Source organism: Elgaria multicarinata, chromosome 8, assembly GCF_023053635.1.
Source record: "Elgaria multicarinata webbii isolate HBS135686 ecotype San Diego chromosome 8, rElgMul1.1.pri, whole genome shotgun sequence".
NCBI classification, from domain to species: domain Eukaryota; kingdom Metazoa; phylum Chordata; class Lepidosauria; order Squamata; family Anguidae; genus Elgaria; species Elgaria multicarinata.
In genome coordinates, this window is record NC_086178.1 from 50732172 (window position 1) to 50757380 (window position 25209).

Below are 25209 nucleotides of genomic sequence, written 5' to 3' on the forward strand. Positions count from 1 at the left end.
TGTTTGTAAAGCTGGCCAGCCGGACAAATAGAATCTTACTTTTAGCCCAACCTTCCTCAACTTGGTGTTCTACAGTTCCCATCAATCCTGGCCACCATGGCCAGTGGCTGGAGTTAGGGACCTAATCTACACCAAGCAGGATATTGCACTATGAAAATGGTATGAAAGCAGTATATAAAAGGCAGGAGCCACACTACTGCTTTATAATGGTATTGAAGTGCACTGACAACTGTTGGGGCCCATTGACACATGCCATATACCACTTTCATACTGCTATATCCTGCTTAGTGTGGCTCCTGTCTTTTATATACCCCTTTCATACTGCTTGCATAGTGCAATATCATGCTTGGTATAGATTAGGCCATAGGAAGTCAGTTTGGAGACAGCTGTTTTAGCCGATCACTAGTTGCCACTTGTTTAATGTCTTCACCATGCTGACAAACAAGCAAATGTCAGGATATGGCTGTTCCCCTACCAATGCTATCCGGACACCAGGAGATTTATGAAAAAGACCTTCTAAATGTTATCTAACTACAACCATGAACAAGAACTACGGAATCATTTGTTTACGAGAGCAATCAGTCATATTCAGTGTTTGCTACCTCCTGCCTGTGCTGTTGGATTGAAACAAGGCCTGGAGGGTTTGCTCTGATTATAACAGTCTAGAGAGTGGGATTTAAATTTAACCATAAAAAACACCGAGAAGAAAAATGGTAGACTGATTCACAGCCAAATTCTTTTTGGTAGGAAAAGAACTCATTAAGCCAATGCCATTTTATAGAGCTTGCTGCATCCCAGTGCAACATTTACAAGTGACAATCACCTATGTGCATTTCAGTTAACTGTGAAAACACAAATTAATATCTAAACATGGAGTATCCACCCACCTCTCTTCCCAGATGCCTCATTCTTTGTCAGGCACTTCTGCGATTTTAATAGCTGTGTGAAAGGCAAATTCAAAAGGTGCTGATTTCCCAGCATGGACATATATCTGAAGCTGTCTTATGCTATAATGAGTCAGACCATTGGTCTATCTCACCCAGAATTGTCTCTGATGACCTGACAATGACTCTCCAAGGTCTCAGATTGAGATCTTTTCTAATTCCCCCATACCCAACATCACACGCCAGGAAATAGGTGCTGGGACCTTCTACGTGCACAACATGTGCCCTAAGCTATAGGAACTCCCACAAGGAGATGTAAATCCAGTGAAGGTTGCTGTTTCCAATGACAGTGGGGCAGGGAATCCATTCCGGGTTTCAGTCAGAACTCTAAAGTAGCTATCCATTGTACCTGGGATAGCTCTTTTTATTCTCTCAGTATTTTAACACTTAATTTTAACTTAAATTTAAATTTTACTGTTCTAACTCTGTATTTTAATCTTATATCAATTTTGCTGCGTGGTTTTATCCCAGTTGTGCTTTTTATACTGTATTTTGTATTTGTGCTTTTAACATGTTGGTTGTTTTATTACGGTTTTAATTTTTGTGAACCTCCCAGAGAGCTTCGGCTATTGGGCGGTATAAAAATGTAATAAGTAAATAAATAAATATTTTGAATGGTTCTGACTCTTTTCACACAATCTATCTAGACAGACTGAACATGTGCAGGGAGGAGCAGACCAACCTACACAAATTCAGTCTAATGTTCGGCCCAGTTTGGATGACACCTGGATGAGCTGATCCTGCCCAACACATGAAGCAAGCATGCTGTCCTCACCCATCCAACCACCTACTGTACATGCTTAAGTCCTATGCATGATGGCTCAATTGCATGACTGAGGCCTACATTCATGCGAGTGTACGTGTACAAACTGTATTTGTATGGGCAGTCCCTACATGGTTGGCTTGGACTAGTGGAGGCAGGTTTGGCACCCAAGCTCCATGTAATGGGCCGGATTGGCGCTTTCAATTATCATCATCCTAACCAGCAGGGGTGGCCCTGCCATTAAGCAGAGAGAAGCAGCCGCCTCAGGCAGAAGATTTCAGGCATAATGAAAGGCAGCAAACAGTTATCTATTCAATTTGTTTTCACTGTATTTTTACTGAGAGGGATGGGGAGAGATGCTTCTGCCAAACTCACTTGACTGGCTTTGGGTACTATGCATCTTGACTTGTCAGTGGGGGTGGGGGAACCATTTGCTGCTGTGCCTCAGGAAGCAGGATATCTTGGTCCAACCCTTGGGCAAAAAGCAGGATAGAAATAAAGATAAAGATGATGATGATGATCATCATCATCATCATCCTGCTAACCAGTCCTCAGAGTAGTTGCTACACATGTACAAAATGTAGGTTTTATCAGCTTATTCACATTAGGTGAGTCTAATTTTGGCCTACCCATGTACACTTAGAGCCTGTTCCGAAACCGCTTTCAGATATGTTACGAATTTGTGTGCATGTGCGGACAAGACAGCATGCAGTCTACATAACTTATAATTATAACAGGATCGGAAAAGAGCTCCCTCATATACAATAGTATACACCTAGAGAACTTCTCCATGTGATTGGTGTAAGCCTATTTATGCCAGTTGTTGGGAAACATGGGCAGGAGGGTGCTGTTGCACTAGTGTCCTGTATGAACAGAATGCTGGACTAAGTGGACCTTTGGTCTGATCCAACATGGCTTCTCTTATATTCTTATTTCTGTTTATTTGTGTGTCCGTCCGTCCCCCGACACTCAGTAATTCTATGGAGCTTGCTCAGGCCTCATTCAGCTATGTTTGCCCCCTTTGGTTAATGAAGTAGCTTGGCTTTAGAGTAAACCAAACAAGTAGAGTAAGCTTGGTGACTGTCACCCTCAATCTTGGCAAAGTAGAAAGACACAAACAATGGGATATGCCTGGGCAGCTCTTACCTGCACGCTAGGCTAGATCGGACACCACCAGATTCTAATCAAATGTTCCTGTACCCCAGAGGAAAAGGAGGGGGTAGAATTGAGCAAGGTATGCATGTCTCGCACACAGAGTGATTTCTCTCCAGAGTACGGGAAACTGTAATGGATAGTTTTCCACCATGTGCACAGTTGGGACAACAATATGCAACAACTATTCCTTTTGTATCAGGAATAGTTGTTGTTGTTTTCCCCCAGGAAGAGCAATCAAGTCCATTGTCTGAAGTCAAGTACTGCCATTTCCAACATTTAAAACCAGTTTTACAAGGGTTGCCATACCAAGTGCGATGCCCAGCCTATTGGGTAAAATGTATGAAATGTGAAGGTTTTCAGTAGCAAGCTGCCACTGCTTTGGCTGGTGCCAAGCCATGGTGTGAAGAGCAAATGCCATCTGCTCTCACCACAGGCAAGCTTGGGTGATCAGTTTACCTACTCTGGTCACTCTTCTCCAGGAAGGCAAACTCCAGCATCCTACCTTTGCAGGGGGCCAGGACTCTCATGGAAAGCACAAGTACTAAGGTTCTGCCTCTAACTTAGGTACTTCCTGACAAGCAGCCGTTTGGCCAGGCAGATCTATCTCTCCCACCAGGGAAGACAAAGCATCTTTTTAAAGGGGACACAGCTTTCCAGTGATGTCTTAGCTGGAGCTGCAATACTGCCTAGCATTCAGACTACAAGAATGGGCGTCAGCCCAGGAAGAAGTATACAGCTCTCAGAGGTCCTGTTGCAAATATATCCTCCACCCCCTCTATCCCCACTTGTGTATATGCTTACATGTGTTCGGGTAATTCAGTTCTAATCTTTAACTGGTGTTTGGCTGGAGCATCTGCCACTGCTGTGCAAGTCTGGTGTTCCAGTGGTCAGGATTGAGGCAAAGGGTTTAATTGGTGCACCCCTGGTGTCCCCTTCCTGGACCCCCTGTGCACAAGACAAGCTCTCTGGTGAGGTTAGCTTGAAGCAAAGGGTGATATTGCATTCAGGACCTTTCTGGTTTGGAGGTCTCCATAGGAAAGAGGCCACCAGAGATGCATATAAATTGAAGCTCCATGTAGACCTCTACCTGCAGCCTTGTAAAATGCAGTCAGTGAATGCTGGGTTTAGCTGGAATGCGCTGTCCTACATATCCTCTTTCTTTACCTGCTTCCATGAGTGCATTACCCAATCCCCTGCTCTTTGTGCTATAACCCCAATCCATTCCTCCCCCTGTAAACCGTCCAGAGAGCTTCGGCTATTGGGGGGGTATAAAAATGCAATAAATTTAAAAAAACAAAAACAAATTGTTCACACATGTCCACAGCCTTGTTTTGGGTTTCTGCTACCAGCCTTGCCAAGAATGTAGTTAATTTCCACATGCAGAGTACAGTTCTCAGAGAAGGCTTGCAGGTTCATTGTCATTATTATGCTTGTGTTTAAAGTGATGTTGCTCTATCAAGTTAATTTTCCCAAAACCAGTTTGCGCAGTTTAAATTCTACCCTGAGCTAAATAAACATTCTAAGTGGCATTATCCAGATATCTTGGGAGGGGGTATATGGATTCTTGCATGGGGAGGTCTCCTCTTAGCCATAGATGCTCAAGGACCAAAGTCTAAGGCCATAGCTAGACGGGGCTTTATCCCAGGGTGATCCCTGGGATCGTCCCTGTGTGTTCACATGTCGCACAGGGGATCCCAGGATCAGGGAGGGATGATCCCTCCCTTGCCCTGGGATCTCGCCCTCCCCTTTAGGCCCAGTTTTTCCACAGTCTCAGGATGATCCCGAGACCGCGGAAAGTGTGGCCCACCTGCATGGTTTGTTCTGGCTCTGCGCCCATCAGGGGTGGGGTGAGCAGGAAAATGTAAAAAAAAAAATTAAAAACACTCACCTTTTGTGCACGAGCACTCTTTCCTCTTTAAAAAAACAAAATGGCGGGCACGACATCCTCTCCCTCTGAGGTCATCATGCACCACATGTACATAGAGGGGGAGATCTCACGATAAAAATATCATGAGATCTTCACCCCACCGTCGCACTAAACCAGTAGGTCTGGCTGGGGCCTAAAAGTCCTCATTGGTTTTAACATGAAAAGGGGTTCACCTGTGTCTGCACAAAAGGGAGCACATTTTTTTTAAAAAAAAAATACACTTCTACAAACTTTGGGTTTCCTGTGAGCATGCTCATATCTCCTTCCATTTTCTCATTAGCTTGATACTGGTTACAATCCTATTGGTGCTCACCACCTCAGTTAGCTATTAGGAGTGATAATGATCCCTCCACTTGCTAAATTCCCAGCTTTATTAGTTACTAGATACTGGAAGAAACTTTGCTTCTTGTCCTCTTTTGAAGAGGAGACATGAAATGTTAAGTAGAAGAGGAGCATCGTCTAGTGGAGCATCTCTTTCAAACCAATCTGAAATATTGGCAATAAAATGTTAAACAAGTATTGGCCTATATGTAATGAATATCTCTCCAAGGTTCCCTCCTGCCAATCCTCTTGACTCATCTAGCATCAGATTCATGCTGGTGCTGCTGTCTCCTAGACAGACGAGTTGCTAAGCCAGGAAGCAACAGTGTCTAGTATGGAGCACCACAGAGCCAGGAGTAATGGGGTCAGGTATCAGCTCCTTCTTCACATCACCACCAGCTCAGCTGTTGGAAAGAAGTCTGCAGAGTACGGAGCGGGAAGAAATCCATTTAGTTCACATTTTTATACAAACTTACCTAATTTCGCACTTTTCGAACCAATATATGAACCAAAGCCCAGTTATCTTTTAAAATTCATGCTTCTCCCCATTTTGCAGTGGATGTCTCCGGTCAAAAAAAGGTGTACAAAACTGTGTATGTTGGGGAAATGCAAACAAAAATGGATATATTATGGAAAGTAATGCTAAACATGCATTCAATCAGGAAATTTGCTTGCAAAAGATATTAGTCAACATTGCATGCAAAAATGCATGTATTAGGAGAAATGCACACAAACACACTTGCATATCAACCTGTTTTTTTAAAAAAAAAATCTCAGTTTTTGCTATTAACCAAATGTAAGGTTGGAAAATATGAGAGACTGAGAAAAACTGAAATTGATAGATTCATCCATCGCTGCTGGAAAGCTTTCAAGCCAAGAGGTGGAAAGCTGTAGAGGGGAATTCCTTTGATTGTCCTACTCAGTCCTGCTATGCCAGATCCTACAATGACCACAATACTGAGTACCTGACAACCAAAACAGATTTGGTGGAATGAATATTTGCACAGTTGTCAGTGGGGAGGTTAAGGATAGGGTCAGCAAGGAATTTTCATGCATTAGGTGTACAACTTCTGGAGTACCATCTAAAAAGTACATGCATTGGAGCCACCTTCTAAAAAGAAAATTTGGTACCCCACTGGATCATAGTTCTTGAGATTACATTTTGCAATAATATTTAGAGAACTGGGGCTCAATCCTATGCATGTCTCGACAGGAAAAAAAAAAGTCCTACAATTCCCAGTATTCCCCAGCCAGGCCTACAACTCCCAGCATGGAGGGTTTTCTGTTTGAATGGCCCTTACTCTTCTTCATATTTCTCTTCTATCTTCACAATTCAGAAAAAGAAGATATACTTTTATAAGGCCCAACTTTTTAATTTTGTGTGAAGAATCATTTATTTAGCAGGATTATGTATGCTTGTTGCTGGGCTGCTACGTACAATACATCAGAGGCCCAATCTGGCCCTATGCATGGAGCCAACCTGCCAGCTCCGCCATAGGGACCGGCCCACCCATATGGGTCCTACTCTCATAGGCTAAAGTTATGCGATCAGTTCTCCAGATCAAATCGAGGTATCTACCATGCAATTTTGGCCTGTAGACGTAGGATAGTACATGCACAGGCCCCTTTTCAACTGGCTGTTCCTGCATGAACAATGGAAGCAGGGCCAGTGCACAACCAATGTGAATAGGGATATGGTCTCTGAAGTATTGTCCAAAGTGGCCCAGCAAGGCTGGCTGAGTCATGTTGGGAACTGTAGGCAGGCTGGGAATTCTGGAGTTGTAGGACTTTTTTTTCTGTCTAAACATGCATAGGATTGAGCCCTAAATTAGTGAATGCTTATTGTGTCCTTGGCTTCCTACAGCTCTGAATTATCTTGCTTTAAACATTACTGTTGTCAACAGAGAATTTGTCATCTACCCTTAGTGTCCTTTAACTACCTGTAAAATATGACTCATATAATGTACCCAGGTATTTCAATGGTAATTAAAATCCAAAAGCAATTAGCCTTTTGTTTCTGTCACTAGGGAACCTGACTCAAAGCTAAATGACTACCAAGAAACAAAATCGAAGCCTAGGCATAGGTCCAGATGTCTGAATCATGTCCTGATTAAGTATCACAACAGTGTAGCTCAACAGCAATCTTTATAGGTGTACATTATTATGAGTTCTGCCATACTGCCAGTCCTTGTAATTAGTTTCCAAAATCAGAATGTGGCCTTTAAGGATGAAAAATATTTCAGGAAAAGGGAGGGGGGAATTGGCCCAAAAACTTTTTGGTGCTTCCAAATGGACAGCTCCTAGCGCTACTAATCAAAAGACATTGTGGAGCTAGTCCAGCTTTCCCTCTTTGACATTTTTTTGTGTTAAGGAAAAAAGACAGAAGAAATGGTGAGAAAACTTGCGGGGGTTACAAATGAAAGATGACATCATTTGGACCAGCCCATAAAATTCCAAGTTTGAGGGAATATGATTTCACAATAAAAGCCAAAGTTTAGATAAAATGCAATGATAAAATAGAATAAATAACAGCATTTTTTAATTATTTTTTTAAAAAACCTGCAACATTAAAATATATTTAAAAGCCTGGGAGAATAAAAAAAATCTTTGCCTGACACTGAAATGATAACAATATTGGCTCTAAGCAGGCCTCCACCTCTGGAGGTGCCATCACTGAGAAGTCTGTGTGTGTGTGTTTGCCACCAACTTCACCACAGATGGAGGGCACAGCAAAGGAATGCCTCCAAAGATGACTTCAGAACACATGCAGGTTGGTATAGAAGCAAGTTTCCCTTCAGGTACATGGGTCCTAAGCCATATAGGGCTTTAAAGGTAAGCAGCAGCACTTTGAACTGCGCTTGGAAATAGTCTGGACGCCAGCAAAGTTCTTTGAATACCAGCAAGTTACGCTCTTACTGTTTGGTCCCAGTTGTATTTTGAACTGCAGTTTCTGTAGAACTAGTGAATGCAACTCCGTCAAGAACAGGCTGAACAGCATCTCCCTAAAGAGACAAAATACCTATCCACACACAGAACTGCCATCTTGTTGGGATTGTGTTTCAGTTTTGCTGTCTATTGGCTCCCTTCTTCTCGCTATTTCCCCAGTCCAGGCACAAAGGTTCCACTGAAGGCTCTGGACTCTGGTGCACTACTTTTGCTAGAATTTTTATCCTGTCATGCCCTGTCCTTTTCTATTTGCTCCAGCTTTGGGCACCCCTGAAACACTCATTTTACACTTCTCTTTGATGAAACAACTAGTTTATCCTGTGAAAGGGATAAAGAGGGGGGGATAAAGAAAATATAAATAAATCCATAAGTCAGCCTCAAATCTCCACCCTCTAGAAAGTATTTTAAAAAATGATTTCAGTTTACTTGTGTTTCAGTCTCTTCCCCCGCCCTTCTCTGCCTAGGTGTACAGACAAATCTGTATAGTTATATACAGAAGGGTTATTTTTATTATTTAGTTAATATGAATTACAGGCCTCAAGCTCCCTCCTCTCTAAATCCAAAATGAGGAAGCTTTCTCTTTTCTCTCTTTTTCCCCCCCTCTTCTTTCCCCCTTCACCAACACGATTTACATTCTCAATGTAATGTATTAAAAAGTTGACAGGGCCGAAAGGATTCACATGATGTCGGCTAAGAAACCCAATTTCCATGATGAATTGCCCGGAGCCCCTGAATCACAAACCATTTTTTCCGCTGCTCAGAAGTTGATTTTTTTTTTAAATCTTCTTAAAGCCTCTCTCCTAATCTTCGGCTAGAAGAGATGGGTGAAAGGATTTTTTTTTCTAAACTAAGGAAAGTATTAGCATCTTGGTTGTTGTGCATCAAATTTGAAAATGCAAGGTTAGTAATATTTCAAATCGGCTACGGTCCAAGCCACTTGATAAGTATTTTTTTCTCTCTCTCTCCCTCTCTCTCTTAAGTTTCAGTTGGCAAGAGTGCAGAGCCATTGCAGTGGTTGTGTGTGTATATGTGTGTGTATCAGGGGCAGCTGGGGGAGGGAAGAGAGCAGTTCAGATATCCAATCATGTTCCCTCATTCTTTCATGGACAGATGGATTTAAGTATGTATGTGTGTGTATTACTGGATGGATATGAACAGGTATGTGTGTATATGTTTATGTATGTATATTTGTGCATACATATGTTTGTGCATACACTCCTCACTTGAATAATTAGATGAATTAAAACTGGCCAAACAGACAAGGTACCTGACCTAACCACCAGTTTACATGACAACAACAATTTTGGAATAAATGCCCTATATTCTTTTACCTGGCCTAACTTTGAATTTTGATGCTGGCAATGATGCTGAACTACACAGTTAAAATGTAAGTCCCACTCAATGTGTTTTTAAAATCTTTTTAAAAAAATTGGCAAAAACCACAAAATGAGGATAATTATTTATATGGCTTGGCCCTACAGTAACACTTCCTTTTAAATGAGAGCCAGGGTTGTTTGGTTACTCCTTTGGTGTATCAGATACATGTGTGGGTTCAACTATGGCATCACATGTGCATTTAACATTAAGGTTTTCTTCCTCATTTCTGGGGCTATTGACCCAACACATTGATTTTGTGGTTCATCCTAGCCAATCCATGAACATTAAAGGGGAAACTGACCTCAACGAAGTGGTCATTTTATTCATCATAAGCTACTGGTCATGAGTTGGACAAAAAAAATGCATACTGTAGTCGAGCAAGGAGTAAATCTACACAGAAATATTGGATGGTTATGTGTTTTAAAATTCTGTCCTCCCACTCCGCAACAAGGTTGCTAACGTAATTGATTAAAACCAATCCATATAGCAAAACCATTTTAAAAATACAATCAAAACAAAGAAATATAAGCAGATCAACACAAAAATATTTGCCCTTGGGAACCAAGATATTCAGACAAAAGTCAGGTCAAAAGCCTAGTGCAACATAAATGTTCTCAGATAGTGATGGAGGAACAATAAAGAGCAGGTAGATGGATCTCCCAGAGCAGGGAATTCCATATCCTGAGCACTGCAACTGGGGCCTTAGCTAGATGGGGCTTTATCCCGGGGATCGCCCCAGGATTGTCCTTGTGCATCCACATGACGCACAGGGGATCCCGGGATCAGGGAGGGATGATCCCTCCCTTGCCCAGGGATAGAGCCCTACACTTTGGGCCCAGTTTTTCCACGGTCTCAGGCTGAGCCCAAGACCATGGAACGTGTGGCCTGATGCTGCAGCTTGACCTGGCTCTGCGCGATTCCTCGTGTAGAGCCAGGAGCCGCTGTGCCCATTGGGGGTAGGGTGGGGGGATTGGAGAAATTAAATTATTTTTAAAAACACTTACCTTTCGGCGCTCGTGTACTCCTGCTGCTTTAAAAAAAATGTCAGGCACGACGCCTCTCCTCCTGAGGTCGTCACACCTCATGTGTAAACGGAGGAGGGATCTTGCATTAAACACAATGCGAGATCTTCCCTCCTCCGTCGCGTGATAAAAGGTAGCTCTAGCTAAGGCCTGAGAAGGCTGCTTCCTGAATTTCCACAAACCATTCTTTAATCAGTGGTGGGACATGAAGAACGGCCTCTCCCACTGGCCTCAGTGGCCAGATGGGATTGTTTGGGAAGAGATAATCCTTTAAGTATCAAGGATTTGCATTCAGCTAAAATCTTGCATTCTTAAATTTAGATGACGCTGCTTCCAACCACCCAGAAGCATTGTTAGAATTGAATAAATTACCAGCAAAATGTTGGCTTTCAATAAAATGCCATGAGGGAGCTGCTCTGCTACATACGAAACCCTGACCAGGAACAGAATAAACCCTTGATGAATCTCAAGGAGATAAATATTATGTTTTTTATATAGAAGCATCAAATTACAATGATTTTTGCTAGTAACTAGTTCAAGCAGAAGCCAACATAGTGGCTAGCAGGTGAAACCCAATCCATCTAAAATGCATAAACTATGTGCCAAACTTAGTCCAGATTTTCAAAATGGACTGTTTGAAGTAATAATCACTGGATTCACTGATTTGCATTGCCTTTATACTGCTTAATATAATAAAATATTTAAGCAGTTCACATATAAATATTAAAAATTACATGTAAATATACTGTTAAAAACAATTTCAACTGCAGTAACAATCCAAATCACATTTAAAATACACCATTAAAATGATTCCAACTACAAAACAATACAAAACAATACAAGGCACTGTAAATTGGAGCAGTATATGATTAATTGCAATTAATTACAAGCCAGAGAAAGCCTGGGAGAATGTGTCTGTTTTTAAGAGGCATTTGAAATATACCACATTTCCTGCTTCCCACGCTGCACAAGAGGAAGGGGGTATTTCAGAAGGTGGGCACCACCACCGAGAAGGCCAAACTTAAAGCTATTTACATGACGACATTCTTGATGTTGTTAGCGATAAGCTCCTCAAAATGCTTCTTTGCATCTCTTATTGTAAGCTTACAGCTCCTTTGCGCAAGCTTGTGCTCCCTTTTGTTGGTTGTGGAACGACCAGCAAAGTGTCCTCTGAAGATCTTAAAGTTCGGCTGGGTATATATAGGGGAAGACGGTCTGCTAGATGTCCTGGTCCCAAGTTGCATTCTCTCTTCTGAAAGCTATGTTATCATCCATCATTTAGAGCCTCTATTTACTTTTGCAACGTTATTTATTTAGTTGTGTGAACTTACTGTAATCCGTACATCAGTAAGGGATGGAATGCTTGCATTTAAGATGGCAAGAGGACAAATACCCTGATTGTAAATCTATTTCCTTGGGAGATTTCTTCAGGGTAGACAGACACATTGGCTAAAATGGTGTCTGCACTGCCTTGTTAATGTCTCTCAGCTTTAAGGCATTTATTTTTTAAACAGACAATAAAATAAGGCTTCTAAAATGTGTGCAACATATGAGACATTGGAGGGAAGATGTGTCATGCAGGGCCAGCCCTACCATTAGGTAGAGTGAGGCAGTCACCTCAGGTGGCAGATACTGGGAGATGGCAGCAAGGTGTTGGAGAAGAGAAGTGTGGGCCATGCAGCCTGCCCTGCGACCCCTATGCTAACCTGCTGCCTTCAGGTGCTGTGGAGAATGTTGTCCCATTGTCAGTGTTGAAGAAACAGTCAGTGGGCTTTCATACATGTAACGAGAGAGGGTGCCATCTTGTTCTTTGCCTCAGGCAGACAAATATCTTGGGCCAGTCCTGGTGTCATGGCTGCTATCCAATAGGTGCCCACAAGACTCAGCCAGCCACATTCTGCATGGCACTAATTACTGCCACTAAAGCAATAGCTGTGGAAAGTGGGGGGGGGGGATGTTGTTTCTAAAAGAGAGAAAATACTGCTGTTTGAGTACTAGGAAAGTACACTTTGCCCACCTGCCAGAAGCGCTAGCTTGAGGAATGGCATTTGGATCCCACGCCAATAACAACTGCACAATGATTATGTGCAAAAGAATAAATGGTAGAAGCCCGTTTTGTTTTTAGGCATTATTGCCATATATATTTTCTTGGTTTCGTCTAAGCTCCCCTTATCACTGATTTATACTCACTGCCATTAACTTCCCCCTTTTCCAAGTTTTATCTATTGATTTTTTTTATTTTTTATTGCTGCTTTCACATCTTCTTTAAACCAGGGTGGCTTTTTCACCAATGCAACTTAAGTATGCATTGATCTCTTAAATGAAGTTTATAAATCCCTGATCAGTTACAAATAGTCTTCAATTCTTGCCGGTTAGCACATCCTATCCAAGCACACTTTATTTATCTTGCTCTTCGCAAATGCACTTCCAAGGCTCAGTACAAGTCAGCAGAACTTTGCTATTGACTGAGCAGCTGTTCTTAGCAGGCTGGAGCTGCAAATATCAATCCACTTGCTCCAGAGTAGTACCACAGAAGATTTTGCACTGCAAGTTACATCTGATCATTTTGCAACATAACTGTGGTTAACAAAAACCTGCTGCTCAATTGTATGAGGGCCAAATTATACCCTAAATATGTCAGAGTGTTTTAGTCTCTCTGAAACCCTGTAAACCACATACATGGGCCATATGCACTTAAAGCACTTGAGCAGAAGTTTAGACTTAACACATTGGCTTCTTTGGAATTCACCATATCTTCTTCTGCATTCCTTAATACAAGAGGGTGGAATCAAGACTTAGTCATGCTTAGAGCAGACCCATTGCTTTCAATAGGTCTACTCTACGCAGGACTAAGTCTGGATCAAACTCAATGAATTTGCATCTTCTTCTCTTACATTACATACAGTTTGATTGCACCAATGCATACAGCTATTCCATACAAACACACCCACACATACAAGAGAGAGGGAACGCGCCATGTATTCATACATTTTTAATTTATTATTATTATTAAAAATACTGCCCTTCAATAGTAGTACTCAAGATGGGTAGACGATTACAGTTAAAGCAGCCAATAAAAAGTCATTAAAGCTGCAATCCTAAACCGACATTCCTGGGATTAAGACCCACTGAACTCAATGAGACTTAGAGTACACATGCATAGGATTGCACTGTTAGTCAAATAAAAATATTGTTAAGATCAGCTACAACAACAGCAACAACAGCAACCCACACCAGCCAAGAAAATCTGAAACCTAGACATTACAAAGCTACCACTTTTGTTTAAATGTTTGGCACACCAGAGCTGCACCACCAACAAAAAGGCCCTAGAAAAGGGCTTTTTCTGCAGATCTTAACACTTGGGGGTGATGGCGTTGTTTCGTAGCTTGTTGTCCAATTCATATTTATTTATTACATTTCTACCCCATGATTCCTCCATTGAGCTGAGGACAGTGTTACCACCACCACTGCCCCCTTTTTTCCTTACAGTGACCCTGTGGTGTCGGTTTGGCTGAGACACTGTGACTCATCCAGCGAGCTTCATGGCTCTGTGAGGATTTGAACCTGGGTCTCCCAATCTCAGTCTAATATTCTAATGCAGCCTTCCCCAATGTGGTATCCTCTAGATGCGTGGCTGTGAAAGATGAGAATTACAGCCAACACATCTGGAAGGCCCTAGATTGGGAGAAACTGCTTTAATCACTGCATCAAACTGCACTTCTATGGACTTGTGTCTAGTACCAGTGGAAGTTGCCAGCTCCGATGCCAGTGGAGTGGTGAATCGACTCCAGGTTTCAGTCACAACCCTAAAGGAGCTATCCAAGGTACTTCTGCAGCTTGATAGCTCCTTTAGAGTTCTGACTAAACCCTGGAGCAGATTCACCATCCCACCGACATTGGAGCCACCAACCTCCACCATGTAATAAGAACATAAAAAGACCTATTCTGGATCAGAGCAAGGGTCCATCTTGTCCAGCTGATACAAATACGTGCCCCATCACATTCTCCTCCTCTCTCTCACTCACTCTCTCTCTCTCTCTCTCACACACACACACTATAACCAGTTGCTTTTCTTTTTCTCCATCCCCACAAAAAAGTTTTCCCTTTCCTTCCACTCCTTTCTCTTCTTCCTTCTGACTTTGGCCATATGACTTCTATCAGACCTCCAGTCAGGGTCATTGCTAGGCACTTAAAAGTTTCTGACATAAATCCTCATATGCTAATTTATATCTATATATCCAAATTTAGGAATAATGACTAGGAGGGCTTTAAATTTCAGAGGAGACCAAGCCAGCCAATTTATATCTCATCCAAATTATCTCAAATAACATTCATTCTCCAATTAATTTGCACCCTATCTCAGTGGTTTCCTAAACCAATGGAAAAAGTTTTTTTCCTAAGCTTAATTACAATGCAGGAGGAGATTTATTTTTATTTTTATTTTGGGAGGGGGTTATAGCATGTGGGAATTTCTAGAACTCCCAGTATGCCCTACCATGCCTTGCTGGGATTTGTAGGACTTTTGTTGTCTAAACATACAGAGGATTGCACCCTAACTGGACTCTCTCAGCCTCCTCCCTCCTCCCATCTACAAAGCATGGATAATAATACTGGCTTACTCAAACAAAGGGATTATGTTGTGCACCATACTTCCTCCCAGCAAAAGTTGCTACAAGCACCAGCAGAGTGCACAACACATAGTATGCCACTCCCCCAGGGGAGTCCCCTCATTATCTCTGATCACAGACTGGAGATAACAAGGGGATTCCTCTCACCGCCTCCAATCTCCAAGCCAGGGGGTGGGGCTTGGGGAGACAGAGAGAAGTGGGAGGGGCCCACAGAAAGAGCCCAAGCCTCAGTGAGCCAGATGGGGGAACCTGCACAGACCAGCTTAGTCCTGCAGGTAAAAAGTTCTCCATCCCAGCCCTAAAGGGGTGTTGAAAGGATTGCTGGGATGATATATGGTTATTATCATAAGGATAAAACTGATCCCAATGATATAAGGCAGAATACAAACATTTTAATAAATAAATAAAATAAAAAGGGGAAATAGTGTGTGTGTGTGTGTGTGTGTGTGTTTTAAAAATGTGTGTACACTTTGAATGTGCAAACATCTAAGGACCAACCAGATGTTATATGGTAGATCTGATCCTAAATATCCTAATAAGTTTTTCTTTAGTGAAAAGCATCTACAAGAGAGGGGTGAACAATTTGAATTGTGGCTGTGTTGCTGGAACCCTTTCTACCATGCCATTTGATTTAAACCATGCAACACCTCTCCCCCATCCCCAAAAATTTTATTATTAGCTGCAGAAGAAGAAAAGGACAGGGAACTGCCCATGTTGTGCCCGCCTTCTCCATCACCTCCTTAAATTAGGCAAGCAGCATAGGAGGAAACAGTTTGACCCTCAACATCATGCACTTGTTCCAAATTGCCCCTTGGCTGGTTTTAAGCAAAGAAAAGAGTGGGAAAATCTGATCACAGCATCTCTTACCTCACATCTACTTTGGCCCTAAGGCTACCAGTGCTTTCCCTCTCTTATAACACCAGCTTACTCTAGGGCAGGATCTACACTACTGCTTTAAAGCACTTTATAACAGTTTTGACAACAGTTGGGGCCCAGGACACACTCCATATTCAGTTGTCAAAACTATTATAAAGCACTTTAAAGCAGTAGTGTACATCTGGTCCTATACACCAATTCTACTAAGTCACTTTTCTTTCCATGTTCAGTTCTTCATCTGTAATAGCCACACATCTGTTCCCACATAACACCCTGTCTTTCTTCCTGGAATCTTGTGCTTTGCCTCTGGATTGTGACAAGCCCATGGGAGCAGCAAGTTGTTCAACCCAGCTGTCCCTCCTTGAACTCTGATGGAAAGGGGGGAGGGGGAGAACAGGCCTCAGGCTAAGCTCCGACTTCCTCTGTTACCTGTGCAGGACAAGCCTCCTTGAAATGCACCTGAAAGGAACAGGAGCAGCTGGGCATTTACAAATGCAGCAGCAGCCCCTAGTGGCGAGTGGAGAAACTACAGCAGCTTCGATCCGGCTCACGCTTTCGCTTCGGTGCTGCATGGCTCTAAGTTTTGGTAAGTTTTGGGATGCTTCTAGACGGACGGCTCCCCATCAAAAGGCACAGTGCAGCTATTCCACCTTTTCCTCCTTGGTGGGTTTATTTCTGGTAAGAAAAAGGATTTTCCAGTATGGCTAATTCTCTCGCATTCCTTTCAGCTGATGATGGCACCAATGTCAATGGACCAGCGAATCTGCTCAGGACCAGAACCAGTCAGAACCAGAACCAGTGGGAACTCTGAAAGAGCTATCCAAGGTGCAAAAGAGTTCTGACTGAAACCAGGAACAGATTCACTGCCCCACTGACGTCAGAGCCACCAGCCTCCATTGTGCCCTTAGTGGGAGAGCATGTGCTTTGCATGTAAACGGTCCCAAGTTCAGTTCCTGACATTTATAGGCAGGGCTGGGAAAGACACCTGCCTGCACCCCTGGAGAGCCACCACCAGTCAGTGTCAACAATACTGCACTAGGCTGAATTGGGGGCTGTCTATACGACTCCGTGTTGGCGTCTCATTCCCTCAAAACATCGCAGCTGTGAGACAGAAGCAATAACCTTAGACACCAGGAGGGAGCTCAGTTATAAGCCATAGCGCTGGTGTCCATTCGGCCTATTAAGCCTTGCCCCTGCCCCCTGCCCTGGTGAGGAATGCTTACCGATCTGCCCACTTGGATAACCTGAACTGAGGCCACTACTGACAGTCACACAAAAAGTGGTGACCTTGGGAAAAGACCGCAGCAAATCAACACTTTTAAAAAGCACAATTTCAAGGGGGGAAGCCCATCGTGGCTGCGAGTTGGCAGCTGCGTCTTATAAAAAAACGCAGCAGTACTGCACAGCCATGAGGAGTAAATAGGGTGTGTGGTCAGCGCCCAATGTTTCAATTGATTGAATAGCAATTCTCAGCCTCTTTGTGTCTTCAGGAAGGTATATACTATATATTATTACCATTTTAGAGACATAAACTAAATTTGAATTTTCCATTTAGTCTGCAGTGTTAATTCCCTGTGTAATTTGCAAGTAGCATTTGGAAAAGAAAAGGTGGGGGCAGTGATAATCTCAAATTGGCTCTCTCTCTTTTTTTCAACCTGCCAACAGAATGAATCTTTCACAAGTAGGGCCCTACTAGAAGATCTGGGGCTTTGTGTATATGGGTGGAGTTCTGTACAGCATAAGTTTGGGTGGTGCTGTGTTAACACTCTGGCTAACATTTCAATGACGTCTATAACGCACAAGTCATATTTGCTGGCTTAGCTTGCTCTTCCTTGTGTTTGTGGGTTTGAGTTTTGAAAACTAATCTATGTGGCAACTTTAATTCTTCACAAAATGGAGATTTGTGTCAGTTAATATGGGATAGTAATGATGTGTCCTCAGTGGGATCCACTTAGGGCATTAGCCACTCATCAAATAGTTCTTTTTTACATTAAATCCCTACTTTGCCTTCTTTTATTACTTTTTAAAAATTTCTATCCAGCCCATCCCGTCAGCGCAAAGCTGGTGACAACCATTCTAAAATACAAAACAAAAATACTGAACTAGAATGAACTAATGGCTGAACAAATTCAAAAATTAATTTCACTGCGTCTGTAAAAAAGAAAAACCTAGAATACTTAGTTGGATTTTGTGTTGGACAAGAGTTTCAGCATGATCCATTATTATTATTATTATTAAAAACACCTGGCACTTGTTTTCCCAAAATGTGCATTGAAGCTTGCTTATAACAGGCATGTGCATATGTACAAAGTGAGACTTTTGCTTACTAATTTCAGCTGCCCAAATATGCTAATAATATGTATATGTATTTTAAATATTTGCTATTGAAGTAGTGTTTACTGACACCCCATTGTCCCCTCATGCATGGTTCTATAGAAGCTTTCCAGAAGTTAAAATTCCGCTCTTGGCCTACAAATGTGCTGTAGAACCACCACTGCTACTTTCACTTTTAGCTGCTGAACAGTGTAAAATGGTTCCAAAATGGAACCATATGGGTTTCCAATTGGAGATGTCTCTGCTCCCAACCTTGAACTGCCCTGAGTGTTATGAATGAAACATGCTTCTAGAGAGGCTGTGAGAGACCAATGGATCCCATTAAATGGCAAGGTGTTGATTCTCCCCTGACCCTCCCCTGACTGTTGCAGGGCAACAGTCTTGACAAAAAAAAAGGAACAGGTGTTTCATTTGCTCACCATATCATCAAAAGCATAAGTGGGGAATATGGAGAATGATTTGGGTTTTGTCCATAATACACAGGTATCCACTGCATCTGTGGTTTCTTTATCGTATGTTATTCATTCTCTCTCTCTCTCTCTCTCTCTCTCTCTCTCTCTCTCTCTCTCTCTCACACACACACACACACCCACACACACACACACCCCTTTAATTTTAGTTAAGGGTTGTTATGTATTTCATAGTTTTGTCATCTTAACCTTATGTGTAGCTTTCAATATTGTTCAATAGTATTTTAAAATTCTGTCTGTATGTGTTGCAATGATCTTTGGATTGAGCAATAAATGTATTATTCCTTATTCCATTGTGGATTGTAGAAGTTGCCTTAACTATGAACCCTAGAATCACAGGTCCTGTTCAGAAGACACCTTTAACCCTGCTGGTTAAGGCTTTTGGTTAAGCAGCAGGGTTTAAGGTGTCTTGTGTGATCCATTTTGCTAAACCCTGCTTGCTCACTAACCACAGTTGGACCGTCTGCAGCAGGTTTCGCTGCTCTAACTGTGGCTTAAAGTGTTGTGTGCGACAGCACAGTTTGTGATTAGGACTAATTCCAGAGAACCATAGTTTGCTAACCACAGAGCCTGAAGTATCATCTGAACAGGCCCAGAGAGTTGGAAAGGGCCATTTAGATCATCGAGTCCAACCTCCTGTTCAGTGCAAAAATCCAGTTTAAAGCATCCCTCGTATCTCTGCTCGTATACCTTTAGCGATGGAAAGCCCACTTCCTCCCTAGACAATTAGTTCCATTGTAACACTGCTCTGACAGTTAGGAAATTTTTCCAGATGTTCAACTGGAATCTGCCTTCGTGTAACTTAAACCTGCTGTTTTGTATCCTACAATCGGATGATAGCGAACAGGTTGCTGCCTTCTTCTGTGTAACAACTCTGGTACTTAAAAAAAAATGCTATGGTATCATATTCCTTTGCATAGATTAATCCCAAATTCACTGAGCTATTTTCCCAGCGATATTTGCAAGCTATTATAGCAGAGGAATTTCTCTCTAATAGGTAGAAGGGAAATAAATTGTGTGTCTTCAATGTAAAGAGATCCTCAACACAATATGCTTTTGGAATGACAACCCTGAGTCTCAAAAGCAAGCCCAACTTTCACTAACTTCAATTGATAGAGAACAGTTTGTGTCACCAGGCTCAAATATAAAACACATCTTGACCAAAAAGACAGGCAACATTCTCTAAGGCTGGTGTATTTTTTAGCTGCTGTCTATACCGTTGATGATTTAATTGTTCCCTGCACTTGCATGGCTTTATATTTTATTTGTATTGTGATATTAATAAGCCATAAACATTTCTTCAACAAACTAAAGAGGGGTTTGGCTGGATTATAAACATAATTAGTGTCCTGAAGCACTTGTTATATTGCTGACAAGCTACAAATACCCTAAGGAGGAATGACTACAAGGTGGAAACATTCCCATGAGTGCTTAGGAAAACTGACAAAATAATTGTCAGTTGACATTAGTGGTTTTTAATGAATTAAGACGCTTCTTCACGGCTCCACAAATCTGTCTATAATAAGCACCTTATGCTATTCTACAGAAGACTCACTTGTCGAGGCTGACTTCGTACATGCATTTTAGGTGCAAATGTGAGAAGTTTCTGTTTACCTTAAAATGTAATGTGTGAATGCAACAAACACGTCTGTAAACATGTGTGTCATATAGATACATTTCTTAACCAGGACTGGGGTGATGCTTTCTGGAGAGGTGTGTACTTGGTGGTAAACCTGGGCTTGCTGCTTCATTTTGTGTGATTTGTCTGAATTACGTGAGAAACTGACCTGGATACATTTCTTTCAGTGACTTGTATGCCAAGTGGCAGTCATGTTTGTTTTTATGTGCCAGTCCTATTCATTTATAAAGCAAGGGGGTGTTAATTTTAACATCAAAAAGAGTGTGCAGCTGAAGGGAAATAAAAGTTTCATCAGTCTGTCTTTCTAGGCACTTCACTGGGCTAGGGAAAATGCTCCCAGATTCACTCTCCATGGGGAAGTAAGGTATAGGAGGAGGAGGAAGGTTCAGCTCCCATCAGTTATTTGTTAAAATTAGACCTGTCCACACACCTTGCTCTGTTTGTGAATGGAGCACACATGTGAACAATGAACATGGCTGCCATTGTCACATCTAATTTGGTCGATAGATTTTAAATCCTGCCACAGGTCAGGTGTGGGGGAGCATGTGAAACTTCTCTCTCTCTCCCCCCCCCCTTCATCTTTCCTTGTTTCTTTTCTTTGTTCACATTTCTGCTGATTTGATTATCTTCTCATTTGGATATGGAGGTATGAATGGTGCAACAGATCCATTTTTAAAAACCCATCGTTTTTTTAATTGGGATAAACTTTTCTAAGGATTTAAAATTTCAAGAGCTGAGTTGAAGGAAAGTTGGAAGGAGAAGGTTAGGGAATTAAATAGAGATAAAAATATACATACGATAAGTAGTTTAAGACTAATTTATGAGTTGGCAATTATGTCATAAATTAATAAAATGCAAATTACAACAAACTAACTTGGTGCTGAAATCACTGCAATCTTCTGTGGCTACATTTACATCCTCTGGAAAGCATCTTTCATTATTTAGGCCAGATATTCCATGCACAGTACAGCAGCAACGCTGCCTTTTTCTGTTCTACAGCTTCCTGCCAACACATTGTCCGGACCACACAGCAGGAGCAAAGCACTCCATGAGAGCATTTACCACTGGGGGCTTATATGCTTGCTGTCCCTAATGCACCAATTGCAGCTGGGTCTGCTTCTTCATTGGCTACATCTGGGTCTTCCTTCTCACGAGTACTCCCTTGCTCCCAAGTAGACCCTTCCTCTGAGTAAACCCTCAGTGAAAGGGTCATCTTGCATTCAGGTGGGTGCTTCAACAACATCTCACTTGATCTGTCACCATCAGTACTCTGGAAAGCTGTGGGATGAGAGTCAAGACTCACAGCAGGGCTCAAGGAGGATTTAGGGGACTTCAGGTAAAGCACCACTGAAACGGGGCTGCTCAAGTTGCCCCATGTCTTCTGTGGGAGTGGGGTTTGCTAAGAACTCCTCCTCCTCCTCCTCCTTATCCAAAGACCTGGGCTTGGGTCAGCTGGGAACCTGACAAAACCTGGGTTTGCCACGGAGTGCACATGACACAGGAAAAAAACCTCAGCCATACCTCTCTGACAAAGGAACTTCTATGATACAAGCATGTGCTTTCTACATTCACAAGTTATTTTTAAGGGATACACTTAAAACATCATGAGAGCTAACTTCACATTATGCATATTTTAAATCCATCAGTGGGAGAAAGCTGCTGGAGTGGTTTGGGGTAGGGAAACAATGGGGAGGAGAGAAAGAATGATCAAATGCCCAGAATTTTCCGTGCCCCGTCTTTTATCCACTACCACCTCCCACCCACTCTGAAACTCCTTCCCTAAAACAAAATAATAGCCCTACAGGATATAACATGCAACAAGCGCCTTGGGTTTGTTTAAAGATACACTTATCTTTAAAAACAATAATATGTAGGATACCCCCTATTTGCAATCTATTTTGAAGGCTCTGCTTAGACCTTACTGCTAAAGAGACTATTTTTTTTCCGGGCACCATCAGCCTGTATTTTCTCTTGTTCTGCACCTTAGCCTGATGAACAACACACAGATTTTTTTAAACACTCACTTCAGTATGTTTATACACCAGTTTATCTAACAAAGGGCATTATCTCATCTGCTCTAGTTATGAGTTAGAATTATTAGTTTGCTTTCATTCTTTTGCCTTTTTCTTTAAGCACAAACCTGCCTACTTTGCCAACATTGTGGATTGCCATAGTACCTGCCATGACATGGCTACCTTAGACTGTTCACAAATATTATATTAGTACAACTTAATAAAATATATAGCTATATATCCTCAGATAAGCGACCCTAGTACAGTGAACGGTAACTGTCTGCTTCCCCGTACAGCTTCCCATGAATATCCCTGCCGGTTTTTTTAATGCTGATGAAGTCTTTAACAGAACTGCTGATGGTACACTTTCTTAAACACACACATTACACAAAAGGAGATTATATTTTAGCCTCTTTTACAGACTATAAAAATCTGATTCATCCTAATGAAACAGCAAATATAAAGGCTTTCTCTTTTTCTCTTTCAATCTTTTGGCAGTTTTCCTCTTGTGGTTTTATGATTTTTTCCCCGCCCTGCCACACACACTTGCTCATATTATCAGTCTTTCTCACTCATTTCAACTTGGTGACATGTGGCTGGGACAACTAAGTCTGTTAACCTTCTTAACTCTGCCATTGTTATTGCCTGGAGTATTCTTGGGAGGAGTGTTTTAATTTCTTACCGAATACAGTGTGTGTGCCAACCCCCAGGAAAAGATATTAGAAATGGAGAGAAGGGAGGGGGAAATATTCTTGTAGCCTGTTCTAATCATCTATTTTTTTCCCTACATCCTTTAAATCCGTCATTTGAATGCTGTAGGTTACCATTTTAAAGCTAGTTTTCCCACTGGTGAAACGAATGCTCTGTAAAATGATGTCATCGATATTCACACTGCTTTCCCACCCGATTCTCATATTCACACAGAAAGCCATATGTGACCTGGATTTCCTGAAAATACACACACACACACACAGTGTGTGTGTGTGTGTGTGTGTGTGTGTGTCCACATGCACTTGTGTCAGTATGTACCTTTATTTTCCAAGATACTTACATTTCAAAATTACTCCAGCTATAATAACTGTGTCACTACTGCACTGTAAGTACTCCACTCTCTCATTAAATCACCCTGTTATCCCTTTGATAGCAATGGATTAATGGCTATCCCACAAATCCTTGTCATGGATGAGAAAAGGAAAGAAGGGGGAAATATACTCTGGTACAGACTTCCCCAACCTAGAGCCCTCCAGATGTTTTGGATGACAACTACACAACATTAGGATTTTTTTCAGATTAGAATTTATTGAGGAATCTCCCTGGCTCATTAATTTACATTTCATGGGTGTTCCAGATGATGTCATCATCCTTTTGTAACTTGCCTGTGTTTTCCCAGCCATTCTCCTGATTTTTGCTTAACGCAGATAATCTGTTAAAGAAGAAAAGAGCAGAACAGCTGCACATTTTCTTTGATGGTGTGGACAGGAAAATGCAGAATGGAAGCAGGGTGGGAGTTGTTGTCCCTGGGGAAGGTGAGTGACATGTTGGAGATGTCCCTCATTTCCTGATTGCTAGCTATGTATTTTCTGCACAGAAGTAAAAGATTGGGGAAACACTGTATTGGCACCAATTGAGGTGTGTGTGTGCGTGTGTCCCCCTCAATTTAGCCCCTGCACAAGGGTGGGAGCAGATTTAGGGAAGGACCTGGCTGGGTAGGAAGATTTAAACCTCCACTACTATTTGTATGCTGATTCAAACTGGGGCCCATGTATTTACTTGAAGGTTAAAAAAAAAAAAGTTGGGATCTGCATGCTACATCTTTAACACATAATGTAGTTTAGCCCTTAGAAGCTTCAAATGATGTAGAATGCTGTTTGGTTTGGTTTTAACTGTATTTTATGTTATATGTGAGGTTGTACTGTATTTATTTTAACTGGAATTGTTTTTAATGTTGCGATTTCAATATTGTATTTTAAATGTGATTTTAATATTTACATGTGGATTAAAGGTGGATTCCTGCATTGAGCAGGGGTTTGCACTCGATGGCCACGTAGGCCCCTTCCAACTCTGCTATTCTATGATTCTTAGGGATTTTATTATATTTAGCAGTATATAAATATCACAAGTAAATAAATTACTTTTAGGGAAATATTTTAATTAATAAATCAGCTTTGGTAATTTAAGCTTCTCTATACATTGGTATAACTCACAAGATAATGCTGAGTTATAATAGCAAATGACCTTGTGCATATGCATCAGTTAACTACCATGTCACTTGTGTGTATGCACAGACATACACAAACACACACACACACTGTGGTTTTATCTAAAGTCATTCTAAGACTGCATCCTTCTTTGATATTGACCTCCCTTGACTTGATTCTAGAAATGCAGTGGGCCTATGTAATAAGAAACTTCAGCCCTCCCCCAAAACATGGGTGAAACACCATACATTCAAGTATATTCCAGTTTGATTACACTAGTAATTTAATTGTACAAGTGTTGTGCTTGCAATTTCCAGTTATTTCAATGTCAACATGATGTCTCCCTGACATGCTTATTGTACCTGGATCAATGCTCTTTTTAACAACTAATTGATCTTTTATTAACATATAATAATTCACTTATTAAATGTAAATTAAAGACTTAATTGAGATGCTTAATCTGGAGTGTCTCCGTATATCATCCTTATAAGCATAATGTATAATTTAATTAATTGAAACAGCTGATAACAGCATGTCATCTGTCACTATATTCACTGACCTGGGAGCCAATTCTCAGTCTGAAGAGTTTGTCATAAA